The following is a 9,469-nucleotide window of genomic DNA, read 5'->3' as shown; positions in this document are numbered from 1 at the left end:
CTTTGCTTCTAGATCCCAGAGACGATAGCCCATCTCTCCACTTTCACCATAACCCAGAAAAATGCATGTCCTAGACTTAGGATCTAGCTTCTTTTGAAGCTCTTTTGGCACATGTGCATATGCCTCACATCCAAATATACGCAAATGAGAGTAAGAGGGCTTCTTGCCACTCCATGCCTCTTCAGGAATACCACCATCCAAACTCTTACTAGGTGATCTATTGATCACATGCACTGCAGTCTTCATTGCCTCAGCCCAAAAACCACTAGAAAGACTTGCATTGCAACCTTTCTTGAATGGTACACTAGGGGCTAATCACCCTGGGCCAACGCAGATTTGCAATTACATCCTGTTTGAGCCACCAAGAAACTTTCTGCAGATAGGCAACCACTAGGCCATCTTGTCTTGGAGTTGTAGAGTCGCGTTTGCGACCAAGACTGAGGCAGTTCCAGCCTGGGTGCCTCCCTTTCCGAAAGCCAACTAGTTTCTTCGTCCCCAAGTAGCTAGGCACATAGCCGCTCTGATGAAGGGCCATGAAGGGCCAGCATGCTGCCAACGTGGAGGGTAGGCCTTCTGTGTTACCTAGTAGCACCGCCCGCCATTTGTGCATTACCTTGAAGTGTGTCATCAGACCCGCTAGCCTAACAGCCCTCTGCATTTTAGCCCACACCTCCCTGACTACTGGGCCTATTCAGAAAAGATGTTTGACGCTCTTCTATGTCGACTTGAAGAGTGGGTATGATGGGCTAACATTGATCCACTTGGCTACTTCCCTCGCATGGGCAGGGTCTCCAACATAATCTTCCACAGCAGGAAGCGAGCTTTGCTAAACTTAACCTCGTGCCAGAGTGAAATCTACTCTGCCACCAACTACTTCCACGTCTAAGCCCCCATTTCCTGTTCAGCACTGGTATTAGGGGGTTTGGGGGTAAAAGGGCTCTATATACTCCCTTTGCTATCGTCAACTTCCTAAGACAGGAGCGGTTGATCCGCCACTGGTTTGCTTTCCAATGATCAGAAAAGATTGTATTCGTCGGCCACCCTTCTGGAATTAGTTGAAGGCAGGTGTTCAGGTAGAGTACTTCTGGGCAATTGAGGCTATAATGAGCTCTCAACATCTTTGCCGTTTTCCAACCCGCTGATCTGGCATCCCAAAGATCGATCCACCGTCTGATACCTTTTCTATGCAAACGTCTTGCTAGAGCCAAATTGGATTCAGCCAAGGGTCCCTGTGGGAAGGGAACAACCTTGCTCCACCAGATCCATTCACCCAGGCTGGCATCACCTTGCAGCCCGCTTCTGCCCTACCACTACAGGAGTTTCCCAGCTTCCTTCCAAGCACAAACCAGGCCTTCCATCAGATCTGATCCCTTAACTTTCACTTGGAATTTAGAGAAGATTTTGTGGTACTAGGAGGTATCAGGCCAGTTTCCCACCTTCTGTCCCTTTGCCCTGTCTACTACTGCCCATTTCAGTATCTGCAACCATGGAGCGTTAATCTCAAGTATGGTTGGCATCCATTTGGAAAGCAGGGCCTTGTTCTTGGTCTCTGCATCCACCAGAGTCCCAAGCCGCCCTGGGCCTTTCGGAGTCTTAATTATCTCCCATGAAATGTAGTGGATGCGTTTCTTCCCACTCTCCTCAGCCCACAGGAAGGCTCTGAATAGCTTTTCTATCTCCAACGAGTGGGACTTTCTGAAGTGCCACACTGAGGCTAGGTACGTTGTTGATGCCGAGAGGATGTGTTGTAAAACCAAGAATCTTGCATTCCAACCGAGTGGGAGGCCATTCCAGTATAACAATTTCTGTTTTAGTTTGTTCTTCATCTAATCAAATCTTTGTCGCAGGGAAATGCCTATTCCAATAGGGGCACCCAGGTATCTCACAATCTCACCTTTCTCCAGCCAATGGACCCCCAAGTCCTTCAACCATGGGGGCATGCTCCCTTGCATTAAACTGAGTGCAAAGGTCTTTGACAGACTGCAGACCGAGCCTGATGCCTGGCAGAACACTTGAATTGCCTTGAAGAGATTGGAGACACTTTCTTGGTCCAATGCTGAGATTGGAAACACTTTCTTGGTCCACTGCTGATATCGTGAGCATATCATCAGCAAACATCGGAATAATTAGTTGACTGCCATTAGGTATCTGTAGCCCTTTGATAAAGCCTTGGCTCACCTTCTTTTTTATCGTGGCTATTAGTGGGACTGTTGTCAGGGTGAACAGGAGGGGTGCAAAGGGGCACCCCTGCCTCACTGGTCTTCTAAGTTCATATCTTCCCACAACACCCCCATTCACACAGAGAATAGTAGAGGCATTTCGACACTTTTTTGGAGAAACCATCACCAAATCCCATTCTAATCATGATAGCTTCGATGTAGTCCCAACGAATCCGATCGTAGGCCTTATCTAGGTCTATATCAAAGAAGACACAATCCTGTCTCGCCATCTCAGCATAATCTATAGCAGTCGAGGTGTTCAGTAGGTTCTCAAATATGTCTCTTGATTTAATGAAACCGGTTTACTCTTTGTCCACTAGGGTGAACATAGCTCCCTTATTCTCAAGGCCAGGGACTTGGCAATGATCTTGTAGGTAAGGTTTAGCATGGTGATGGTGCCAATCCCCAACGGATAACCTGGCTTGTCGCTTAGGGAACAATTTGTTAGAGACTCACTGTTCCCACCTGTGAGCCCCCGTTTTGTGGGGACAAGGGGCAGTGAGGGTAAGATGGGATGGAAAAAGAGAGACTCAGCAAACAGCAGCATTCTGGGGGGGCTCCATGCCTACCTAGAGGCAAAGGACTGGCTGCACAGGGCGCCCTTTTATAGGGCCCTGTTGCAGGACCAGTCGGTCCAACCAGGGCCACCGACCAGGGCCGACCCTGGTCAGTTTTACTGACAGACCTGGTCGGTCCCCAGTCAGGGAACCGACCCTGCTGGTCGGTCAGACCAACAGGCCTGGGCAGTGCCTATAAAAGGCCCTCACTTCCCTTCATTTCAGCCATCCAGTGCAGGACAGAAAGCCTCTGATTTGGGCTGTGCTGTGCACTCAGACTTGGCATTTTCTGACAGAGAATTTCTGCAGTTTGTCTCAGCACTTGGCTGAGTTTTGTATTGCTCTCCTGTAGCCAGTTTTCTGCCCACCATCCGGTGGATGAATATATTCTCTCTCTGTCTAAGTTTTCTCTGAGTGAGTATTGTATCTGTGATCAGTTATCTGAGTTGAGTGTTGCTAGAGTGGGAGAGGTCTTGGCTGGAGGTTAGAGTGATTCTTTCCTTCTGTTTTTTAACATGGTATCAGAGCCATAGGCTCCCGACTCTTCCTCATCAATATCACTCTCTGAAGGAAGGAGTTCCTTGGCTGTAAGGAAACTCTGTTTTCAGCTCAGTTCAGTACAGAAGGTCAGTTCATTTATTTCTGTTTCAGTTTTTCAAGTTCTGTAGCTATTCACCGAGATGGATCAGCGATCAGAAGCCTCTACATCCATTGCTCGTCCTTCCTCCTTCTCCAGTCATCTTCCTTCTTCATTTATCCCTAATTTTGGTGAAGCTGGAAAGCTTGATGGTACAAACTTTCCAATCTGGAAAGTCAAGATCCGAAGCCATCTGTTGGCACGGAAGTTGTGGAAGATTGTCAATGGTACTGAAGAAAAGCCGGAGGATATTGTGGACAAGAGAGGTGAAGTTCTAGCTGAAGCAGATGCAGATGAACTCTGTGCATGGGAGGAGAGGGATGCTCAGGCCTTAGCAATGCTTATAGGCACGACAGCAGATTCTGTTATTCCTCATATCCAGTTGGCAGAAACGTCTTCAGAGGCGTGGACCATACTGAAGGAGTTGTATGAAACCGATAATACAGCTCGTATCATCACATTGCAGCATCAGCTTTATAACCTTGATATGAATGAGGGTGACAGTGTTCATGATCATCTGACAAAGGTGAAAGTTGTGCGGGACCAGCTCGCAGCGGTTGGTCAGAAAGTGGACTCGAGTCAATTAGCATTACTCACACTCCACAAATTGCCACGGAGTTTCAAAAGTTTTGTGACTACGGTCACTGCGGGTCAACGGACAAAGCCAATCAACTTTGAGGAGCTTTGTCCACTCCTACTTCAGGAGGAGGCCCGAGAGAAACTCTTTACGCAAAACGACGAAAAGGCATTGGTTGCCAAAGACAAGCCTGGCAAAGGCAAGTCAAAGGATTCCAAGAAATCAGAGGACGCTGAACGTAAGAAGAAAATGAAGTGCTTTTACTGTGAAAAGCTTGGCCACTCTGCCAAAGAATGCCGGAAGAAGAAGGCAGATCAAAAGCGGAAAAGAGAAGCCAAAAACAAAGAAGAGCCTAAGAGTGATTCTGCCAATGTGACAACTGGTCAGTTATTCTTACTCAGTGAACATTGTTCAGCTTATGCAGTTAGTGAAGGAAAAGAAGGTTGGTATGTTGACAGTGGTGCTTCTAAGCACATGTCCAACAGAAGGACGTGGTTCAAAACCATGGACAGTACACACCCGGATTCCAAAGTTTCTGTTGGGGATAGCCGGACATGTCCTGTGAAGGGCATAGGTAGCATTCCTTTCATTACCACGGCGGGTGAGGAGAAGGATATCTCTGGAGTACTTTATGTACCCGACCTTTGCAAGAATTTACTATCTGTAAGTCAGATGGACAAAAACAACATGGCAGTTCTTTTCCAAGATGGCAAGGTCACCGTGACATCCAAAGGGAGTGGGCAAGTGGTAGCACAGGGTGTTGAAGAGAATGGACTGTACCGTCTCAGTGCAATGTTGGTTCATGATGATCACGGAAAGTCCAAACTTTGGCATGAGCGCTTCGGTCATGTCAGCTATGGAATCTTGGCTGAAATGTCAAAGTCAAAGATGGTGGATGGACTTCCACCAATTACAGGCAAGGATGATGTCTGTAGGGCTTGTCTTGAAGGCAAGCAACACAGGGATAAGTTCCCACAAGAAGCTTCGTTTCGGGCCAGCAAACCACTTGAGTTGGTTCACGCCGACATTTGTGGTCCAATGTCTACTGCATCATGGGCAGGATCCAGGTATTCCCTTCTCTTTGTGGATGATTTCAGTAGAATGACTTGGGTATATTGTTTGGCTAAAAAGTCTCAGGCTTTTGAGAAATTCAAAGACTGGAAAGCTAGAGTTGAAAAGGAGACAGGGGAAGATGTCAAGACATTTCGCACAGACAGGGGGGGAGAATTCACCTCAAGTGAGTTTAATACATTTTGTCGCAAGCAAGGGATCAAGCGACAACTCACCACGGCACATACTTCTCAGCAAAACGGGGTAGCCGAGAGAAAGCATAGAACCACCACTGAGACAGGGCTTGCTATGCTCCGAGGGAGAAATCTTTCTAAAGCCTATTGGAGTGAAGCTATCAATACAGCGGTACACATTCTCAACCGGACCAAGACAAAGGCCGTCAAGGACAAGACTCCATATGAGGCATTTTATGGTAAGAAGCCCTCTATTTCTCATCTCCGCATTTTTGGTTCTAACGCGTGGGTGCATGTGCCCAAGGAAGATAGGACCAAGCTTGATTCCCGAAGCAGACCATGTATCTTTGTTGGGTATAGTGAAGAATCCAAGGCCTACCGCCTCTTCGATCCAGTAAAGAAGCAAATACTCATTAGTCGTGATGTTGTCTTCGCGGAAAAAGAACATGAACCCCAGGAGGAGCCTCAGATTGAGGAGGAGGAGATTGTTCAACCCCCGATCCCACCCCGTCCCAGATTGACCATTCAAGAGGTTACCCAATCAAAAGCTGATATTCCACCCGATACACAGGAAGAGCAGGATGATCCCGCAGAGGTTCCCGTTCCTCCTCCCACAGAGAAGCAGAAAAAGTTGCCCCAATGGTACCTCCGGACATTGGAAGAGTCTCGTGTCACCTCTTTACCTGAGAGTAGCAGTTCCGGATTGCGTCGGTCTCAACGTCTTCAAAAGACCCCATCCGTGAATGTTGCTTTGGTGGCTCAGATTGTTGAGCCAAGAACCTTCGCGGAGGCGAAAGACAATCCCGAATGGCAGGCTGCCATGCAGGCAGAGATGGATGCTATTCTAAAGAATCATACATGGGACTTAGTGGCCAGGCCCCTTCGACGGAAAGTCATTGGCACTAAGTGGGTATACAAACTCAAATACAAATCTGACGGCAGCTTGGATAAGTATAAAGCCAGGTTGGTTGTGAAAGGTTTTGCTCAGACTGAAGGCATGGATTTTGATGAAACTTTTGCTCCCACAGCCCGCATGGTTACTACCCGGACAGTGATTGCCCTTGCTGCCCATTTCCAGTGGCCTATTTTTCAAATGGATGTGAAGTCCGCATTCCTTAATGGAACCCTGGAGGAGGAGGTATATGTGGAGCAGCCACCAGGCTTTCAGGATCCAGTGTCCCCATTAAAGGTCTGTAGGTTGAAGAAGGCGTTATACGGGCTCAAACAGGCCCCCAGAGCTTGGTACCAAAGGATTGATATATTCTTTCAGAAGATTGGGCTCAGTCGGAGTCCTTCTGAGGCAAATCTTTACTTGTTCATTGAGAAGGGATTGCGATTGGTACTCATTCTCTATGTTGATGATCTTATCTTGACAGGTGATCATGTAAAGAAAATTTCACAGGTCAAGGAGCTACTCATGTCTGAGTTTGAGATGACTGACCTTGGATTATTACATTACTTCCTAGGGATTGAAGTAAAGCAGGCTAAAGACAGGATTTTCATTTCTCAGGAGAAATACTACAGAGAGATTCTGAAGAGATTTCAGATGGAGGATTGCAGAACAGCTTTAACTCCCATGGAGGTCGGGCTGAAGCTAAGTGTTCACGACACATCTCAGCTGGTTGATACTCTTTTGTATCGACGATTGGTAGGAAGTTTGCTTTACCTTACCAATACGCGCCCGGATATTTGCTATGCAGTTGGATTATTATGTCAGTTTTCTGCTTCTCCCAGGAAGAATCATTGGAATGCAGGTTTATGTGTGCTGAGGTATTTGAAGGGTACTTGCACCTTTGGGATCAGCTACACCAAAGGCATTGAACTAGGCGGGTTCTGTGACAGTGATTGGGCAGGTGACGTGGACACCAGAAGGTCGACGACAGGATATTGTTTCTTACTTGCATCTGGAGCCATCTCTTGGCTAAGTAAGAAGCAACCCACAGTATCCCTTTCATCTACAGAGGCAGAGTACAGAGCCGCGTGTACAGCCGCTTGTGAGACATTGTGGTTGCGGTGGATTCTGGAGGACATGGATGTGTGTCAGGAGGATGCGACAGTGCTGATGTGCGACAATCAGAGTTGCATAGCTATTGCAAAGAATCCAGTGTACCATGCGCGGACCAAACACATCGAAGTTCATTATCATTTTGTTCGAGAGCTCATCATCGACGACGTGATCGAGCTTATCTACTGCCCGACCGCCGACAATTTGTCCGACCTTTTCACGAAGGCACTCCCTCGAGAACAGATGGAGCACCTCATCAAACGCATGGGGATTGGCCCACAGTTGTGACATTGAGGGGGGGTGTTAGAGACTCACTGTTCCCACCTGTGAGCCCCCGTTTTGTGGGGACAAGGGGCAGTGAGGGTAAGATGGGATGGAAAAAGAGAGACTCAGCAAACAGCAGCATTCTGGGGGGGCTCCATGCCTACCTAGAGGCAAAGGACTGGCTGCACAGGGCGCCCTTTTATAGGGCCCTGTTGCAGGACCAGTCGGTCCAACCAGGGCCACCGACCAGGGCCGACCCTGGTCAGTTTTACTGACAGACCTGGTCGGTCCCCAGTCAGGGAACCGACCCTGCTGGTCGGTCAGACCAACAGGCCTGGGCAGTGCCTATAAAAGGCCCTCACTTCCCTTCATTTCAGCCATCCAGTGCAGGACAGAAAGCCTCTGATTTGGGCTGTGCTGTGCACTCAGACTTGGCATTTTCTGACAGAGAATTTCTGCAGTTTGTCTCAGCACTTGGCTGAGTTTTGTATTGCTCTCCTGTAGCCAGTTTTCTGCCCACCATCCGGTGGATGAATATATTCTCTCTCTGTCTAAGTTTTCTCTGAGTGAGTATTGTATCTGTGATCAGTTATCTGAGTTGAGTGTTGCTAGAGTGGGAGAGGTCTTGGCTGGAGGTTAGAGTGATTCTTTCCTTCTGTTTTTTAACACAATTTCACTAGATTTGCATTGGAAGCCTCGGAGAGTGAACCTCTATCCACTGCCTGATTGGACATCTCAAGGAGGTATTTTTTGAGCAAACTCCAGAAGTGGATAAAGAATTCTACCGACAGTCCATCAAGCCCGGGTGCTTTCTCTTTCTCCATAGTAGATAGTGCATTCCAAAGTTCCTCTTCAGTGAAGGGTCGAGCCAATAGGTTTCTCTGACCTTCAGAGATTCTGATGTCCACATTCTCTAGGAGTTCTTCTAGGTTCTCGGTCCATGTCTGGTTCACAGTTGGCTCTTCTCCCACAATGCTGCTTAGATGGTCCAAAAACACTTTAGCTATGTGCCAGAATTCGGTTACTGTGTTGCCATTGGCATCTTGTATCCTGTCGATGCTCTCTCTTAAGTGTTTTCTTTTGACAGATTGAAAGAAGAGTTTGGAGGGGCAATCACCCACCTGCAACCAACTCAGCCTGCTCTAATCCCAAGCGTCTTGGGCAGCCTCCAATTTCCTAGCAGAAGCAGTTGCTGCCTCTAGTTCAACAAGCAGGTGGAAATGAAACTGTCCTGTGGGTTTGATTCTATGGTCTTGCGGAGTGAGTTCTGGGTCTCGTTGAGCTGTCCCTCCTCCCTGGATTTCCTGTTCCTCTCCTCCATTGACTAGCTTCTCGCCCTCAAGACCGTAGCTCTCATTGCTGCATCCCATCTTAGTAGCGGTTCAGAGATATCTACTGCAGCCTCTTTCCAAGTTCTATGAATCAACTAACAGAAGGAGGGACTCTTTAACAGCCTATTGTCAAAGCGAAATGGACGATCCAGCGACCTCTCACATATGAGTGGGATGGAGAAGCACCACACAGCAGGGGCATGGTCCGATAGACAGGATGAGAGGTCATATGATCCCCCAAAGGGTGGTTTCATCCACCATCCCTCATCCAAGGCATAGAAGCGATCTAACCTACCTGCTCTAAACTCTTCTCCTAGCCGGCGATTGTTCCACGAGAAGCCCTCCAAGCCTTTCCCATCTAGTTCCACACAGTCCACTAGACCAAGAGATAGGGTTAGCTCCTCCCAAGCTTCTTTTTCGTGGCCACTCAGAAGCCTCCTTCCATGAGATATATATTCCAGCCTCTCTGTCATGTTCCAGTCGCCTCCCAGAATCCAATTGGGGCCTCTAATCAGATTCTTAAGGTCCTCCCAACAGCAGCACCTTTCGGGTACACCATTGGGAGCATATACACTTGCTACCCTGAACACAAAACTTTCTACTGACACCTCTACCGCCGTAAACCACCCCTCAGC

Source organism: Dipteris shenzhenensis, chromosome 5 (assembly GCF_047967505.1).
Source record: "Dipteris shenzhenensis isolate YYH24624 ecotype China chromosome 5, Dip_SZ_1.0, whole genome shotgun sequence".
Taxonomy (NCBI): domain Eukaryota; kingdom Viridiplantae; phylum Streptophyta; class Polypodiopsida; order Gleicheniales; family Dipteridaceae; genus Dipteris; species Dipteris shenzhenensis.
This window is presented reverse-complemented; position numbering follows the sequence as displayed.